This window comes from Erythrolamprus reginae, chromosome 3 (assembly GCF_031021105.1).
Source record: "Erythrolamprus reginae isolate rEryReg1 chromosome 3, rEryReg1.hap1, whole genome shotgun sequence".
NCBI classification, from domain to species: domain Eukaryota; kingdom Metazoa; phylum Chordata; class Lepidosauria; order Squamata; family Dipsadidae; genus Erythrolamprus; species Erythrolamprus reginae.
Window position 1 is genome coordinate 145,902,975 of NC_091952.1, and position 6,272 is coordinate 145,909,246.

Consider the following 6,272-nt stretch of genomic DNA (forward strand, 5'->3'; position numbering starts at 1 on the left):
CTGCTAAATCTACCCCAAATTTGTTTCTTGAAATAGAACCCAATCTTCTACACTTTTTGAAAATATTTATTCATTAGAGTGGAGCTGGTGTTTTGCTTTTCTGCAAAAAGACATACAAAAGTCAGTGGATTTGGATTGTTCTGTTGGGAAAAGATTGAGACTTCAGCAGAGATTAGAGACAGGTAAAGCAGTAAGATTTGTGCTTTCAATTTTGCTGCTTTCAGGGACTGGAAAGCTTGTAAAGAGTGGTGAAAGAATATAGGAAGATGGAAAGAAATAGAAAAATCCTTAGAACAGATATTGTTTTCTAAGATGGCTAGGTATTGAGAGGGCAATGGTTGGAGCATGAATGGTTTTTACAATACAAGCAGATTGGAATGATCAGAAAGGTTCAAAGCTGTTACAGAATAGGTAAGAGTAGCTTTTTAGTAAGGGAATACAGTGGTACCTCTACCTAAGAACGCCTCTACTTAAGAACTTTTCTAGTTAAGAACGAGGTGTTCGGGCTTTTCTGGGCTGTCAGAGGAGCCTTTCAGTGGTGCTTAAGGAGGCTTTGGCAGTCCAGAGCGAACAAAACATTTTCCTTTCTCTGGGCGCTTGCAGAGGGAATAAACCACTTCGCTGGGGTGACTCCCTTGTGCTGCCTCCCATACACCCAGCGCGAGGTTCCCTCCCAGAGCGTCTGGGCACGGAAAGGCAAAAGGCGCTTCACCCTGGCCGGATCAACTCGGCTTCAGCCAACCCCGGGGGGTCACTACAGTGAAGGAAAGGCACCGGCTACAAAGCCAGCGAGCAAGAGGAAAGGGGAGCCCTTCAACATGGGAAGGAAGAGGAAGCAGCAGCAGCAGCAGCAGCAACAACAGGTTTCTCTTTCTGGTGCAGTATATGGGAGGCAGCCTCGCACTGAGTGTATGGAAGGCACGTGCTCCTCGCCGCCTCAGAGTCCCTCTTTTTTTTTAAAGCCTTAAAGTTTTGGATTTTTTTGATTCCCCTTGCCTCACCTTCTTCCTTCAGCAGTGACTGTCCTCCTCCTCTTCTTCCTCCTCCTTTTCCCACCCAAATTCCAAGTTTTTATTTCTTTCCTAATGGGTTTGCACACATTGTTTGCTTTTACATTGATTCCAATGGGAAAAATTGCTTCTACTTACAAACTTTTCTACTTAAGAACCTGGTCACAGAACAAATTAAGTTCTTAAGTAGTGGTACCACTGTATTTGTGTTTAAATCTCCTTATCAGATAGCTGTAGCTATTATATTGATAGCAGTCTTAAAACTAAATGTAATAGTACAGTATCATAAGGTTGCTGCCATCTTGTGGATGAGAGTTGTATCACTCATGTCTGTGTTCCCAACCTTTTTTGGTCATGCTCCACCTAAGCATCTCTAAAATACTGATACACCTCCCCCCCCACACACATCATGACATATAATTCTTACTATTTAAGAAATGAAATACTGCTCACTGGAGGAAGCCTAAAAGGCCATTAATTTGGTTTAAACAAAGTTCCAATTACCATCGTTAAAAATCAAATTGCCCCCCCCCCATGGGGCGTGGGCCCCACGTTGGGAACTACTAGATTCATAGATAGATCATGCTAAGTCAGCGATAGGCAATCTGTAAATGTTCCAGCTGTTCCTGTATTATTCCTGGCACCCTTGATCATAATATCATGATCAATGGCCCTGCGAGTTGCATGCTTTAACAATAGCTGGAGTCCCAAGCTTATCATGATGTATGAGCCTGGTCATCTCATATTTGCTCTAAGATCAGAGTGGTGGTTTGTGGTTTTCTCATTTTCTGTTTTAGTGCAGGAATTATAAAATAGATTAGGATGAGAATAAAATCTAATTTCAAACTAATGTGAGAAAAAATTATTTAGACAATGGAGGCACTATTCTGAGCACTGTTAACATTGTCTAGACAGGTTATCTTTTATTTTTCCGCAGAATTTGGAATATCTTCTGCTATAAAGCATACATTTTTGCTATAAAGGATGCTGTACAGCTAGTCAATATATAGAGCTGCCATCTGCTGAGAGATCATTTTATTTTTTATATTGTTGTAAGATGTTTGGTTATTCTGGCTATACTGCCTAAATCTGCACCATAGATGCATGAACATTGAGCAAATTTAGGCAAACAAAGCAAAGGTTTAGAGGACTAGAAGGAAACAACAGTAGTTAAAGCTTTATGCTGCTTTTGTTTCCACTAATGAAGAAAAATACATTTTTTTAAAAAAAATTGGGGAAGCTTTTTAATTTGGGGCAAGCCAATTTGCTACATCTATATATGGAAAAACATGATTGTAGGTTTTCATTTATTATGCTGAACATATCAACCAAATAAAACGATCATATATATGTGTTATGTGGGTAAACAGAGCAGGGCAAACCATGCTGCTGTGTGCACTGTAGCTTCTAGTAGTTTTCACTGGCAGCCTTATGTAAAAACTGTTGAAATGCTCTCAATAGCAGGTGGCTAAACATGAGAGATTGTGAGCAGAATGTTGCTAAGAATGGTTGCTAAGATAAAGCTGTGCAGTGGCTCTCTTAGCTACATCTGTTAATTGCAGAGGAGTTTAGGCTCCTAAAAGCACCCCCAGTTTGAACATCATCTGCAGTATGTCTGGGGATACCTTCTTATTCAGAGCCAAATATGGCAAATTCCCAGCTTCGAGAGCTCCCAGAATCCATGGCCACTACACTTCCAGACTCTTGCAGCCAGGCACTGAAAAAATATATTGACTGCACAATGTGCAGAGTTAGAGATGTTAAATTCACACTCTTATTTATCTGAAACAAACTGAGGATCATCTACAAGTGGAATATTATCTAAATGATAGTAAAACACTGTCTTTTCAATTGGGTAACAATAATAGAGCAACCATTTCTTAATCAAGTAATTGAAATGGGCTTACAAAATCACAGCATTTCAAAATCCAGCACCTATTATTCCTGTGAGATTCAAATTTGGAAAAGTTGTGGCTGCTTCAGTGCTGTGGCGGTCAGCAGTAGTCAGTGGCAAGCCATTTCCAATGCTTTTTGCCAACTTCCCACAAGGAAAGTTAATGAAGAGCCACAGCCCCATGGTTGCTGCCAGAGGGGAGGAGGGAGTAAGGGGGGCACAGGGAAGGTACAGTGTGGGTCAGGGAAGCCAAACGCAGGTTAAGGGTGTGCATGAGGCACAGCAAGAGTCGGGAAGGACATGTGATGGTGTGTCAGAGTGAGAGGTCCTGCATGGGTTGGGAAGGGTGAGATGAACCATATGGATTGGAAGGATGTGAGAGTTGTGCCAGGTCAGGGATATTGCATGAGGGGGGACCACAAGGGTCAGGGAGGATGCATGAAAGATGGTATATGAGTCAGGAAGGCTATGCAGGAGTGAGATGCAGGTTGGGCAGAGTGTGCATGGACGAGGAAGGTATGGCAAGGTTCAGGATTAGGATGAGTGAAAGTGCACTAGAACTGCAGAATGAGTCGTGTCTGCAAAAAGAGTGAGGTGCAATGAGAATTGAGGGTGCGTAAGGGTCTGCTAGTGGTAGGTAAATATCTTTGAAAGGATGATCCAACAAGTCATGGGTTATCTAGTCATCTGTCTCATCTGTCTATATCTAATCTTTATCATCTGTTTTCCCCTCAAAATCAATGACATTTCAAGTCTGTGATCAGAAATTGACTGAGCCATTTTTTTGTCAACAAAATTAGTCTTAAATCAAGATACTAAAGAGATTTTGCGCTTCTGAACAGAGAGTATATAGGTAAATAGAAAAGTATGTCCTACTTGTTTAAAATTAATGTAATGAACAGACAGAAGCTTTTTTACATAAATCTTCCAGTAATCTTGTTGCCCAATCAAAAGACCTATCTACAACTACTGGAAATATTTGATATTAACCAATGGTTATATATAGAATGATATACAGAATAAAAAAATAATAGTTTTGGTGAGGACCTTAGAGGTCTTCTAGTCCAATCCACTGCTTTACCAGAAAACCACCTACCGTCCCAGGCAAATGACTAATCTCATCTTTAAAACTTCCAGTGTTGGAGCACCCACAACTTCTGGAGGCAAACCATTCCACTGATTAATTATTATTGACAGGAAATTTCTTCTTATTTCTAGTTTGGACCTCCCTTTGTTAAATTTCCATCCATTACTTATTATCTTCCTTTGGTATTTTGCAGAATAGGTTTATCTCAGGCCTTCCCAGTACTGAGTACTGATCACCTGAGCGGAGAGATCAACCAGCGGCAATGCAGCCCATTGTCTTGGCATATGCTTGCCACCCACCATAGTGGGGGTGTGGGGGTGTGCTCATTAGGATCAGCTGGAGGTGGGGCGTGGGGTTTTCTGGTAGCAATTGTTGACAAATGGGAAGGAAGGCATATGGGAATGACAGATGATGAGACAGGAATCACAGGAAGCGTGGGTGGAGCTGGTGCAAAAATATATGTGGTGGTGGGGAGCACAGAGCTGTAGCTCTATCAATTATTTCCCTTTGTACTTCAATTGGATGGTCAGTTCGTACTGGCTTGGATAAACAAGGATTGGTAACCAGATATCGATGCCCTGAGTCTTTGCTGTATGTCCAGAACCTGACAGTTTGATAGAGCTCCACTATGGCAGAAGGTACCGTGCTTGGACTAAAGGAGGTGGATTTGGAGTCCAATGCAGTAATGGAGGTGACTGTAGTGGAGGGTTGGCTGGCCCCAGGGTAATGGGTGTCCTTAGATGCTAGATGAAGGAAAAACCGGCTGTGTGCCTGGAGCCCCTGAAAGCCCGTCTGCCTGAGGGGCATGCAGAAACAGGGACATGATGACTGGACTCTTTGGACCATGAGGAATCGTGGCCTTCACTGACCACAGGACTTGTTCTCGCCCGTTTCTCTTCACTTCTTCCAGTGAAGAGAAAGATGAATGTCTGTTAGCTCGAGCTACTCTATGGCTGTGGGAAGTCAAACATGTGATGTCTTGCAGGAGATGTTTGGGGGCATTGGATTTTGAGGCCCAGTTCAAACCGTTGGCTGGCTTGACACCTCCCCCCATACTCCAATCTTCACCTGAGTCACACCCATTGAAAGGGGTTACTAGAGACTTCCCGTTACCTGGTGTTCTGCAGTATGAGGGCCAGGGGCCAATGGGCCCAGCAGTGCAACGAACAGCAGCCAATGCAACATGGTCTGGGGCCTGTTGTGGCAGGACACCCTGGTTATGAGACCTGTCAGACCATTGCACATACAGCTGGGGCATTGGAACACCCCGTGATTAGAGAAACTTTCAATGGACAGGTGTTAAACCATATGGACATGTACGGTCACCTATATACATCCCAATGGGACCATATGATGGCTGTGACAGCTGCAATGGAGAAGGAGACAGCGGAATGAGTAGATGACCTATATGGTGAGCACATTGTGGAACTAGGAGACTTAGGCCTCCATAGCAGTGCGGGGTTTACTCCATTCCAGGTGGCTGTGGGCAGGGGGTCTCTATACCCTGTACCTGAATGTCCTAGAGTAAACCGTCTGGATGTGGGAGTCCAAAAATGGATCAAACACAAAATGTGTGTCAAGTGGTGCAGGAAGCACTCCAACATGTGACCAAGAGAGATAACCAATAGGTGGACAAGGAACATAGGTTACAACCTCCCTTTCATGTAGGGCAGCAGATATATCTTTCTACTAAGTACTTAAACCCTGATATGCCCTGTACAAAACTGGGTCCCAAGTTTATAGGCCCATTTCCCATTGTACGTCTTATCAATCCCGACTGAAACTAAACGTACCCAGCTGTTGGGGAAAACTCATAAAGTTTTCCATTGTAGTCTGTTCTGACCTTTCGGGGCAACTACAACAAGGGGTTTAGACGCCCTAAGTGATGTTAGGATTCAGGCCCCATAGGGGATCATCTCAGTCTCTTCTCAGATTGCTGGGATGAGATCACAATGGATGTCTGGTTCAGGGAGATGATAAGATCAGTGCTCTCCCTGGAATTCCTCTCTGAGCCTAAACTATCCCGTTTCCAGAGACCTCAAGGGACTCAATAGATATCTGGTCTGTAGGAGGTTCAAAATGAACTCCCTTCACTCCATTTTGGAAGGTATCCAGGAGGGAGACTTCTTGGCTTCTGTGTACTTGTCCATGCCTCCATTCACCCATGCCACAGACAATTCCTGAGGTTTTGCTATGCCAGGTGCCATTTCCAATGTGCAGCCCTCCCATTCTGCTTCTCTTCAGCCCTGTGGGTATTCACCAAGTTCATGGCTGCTCTGGC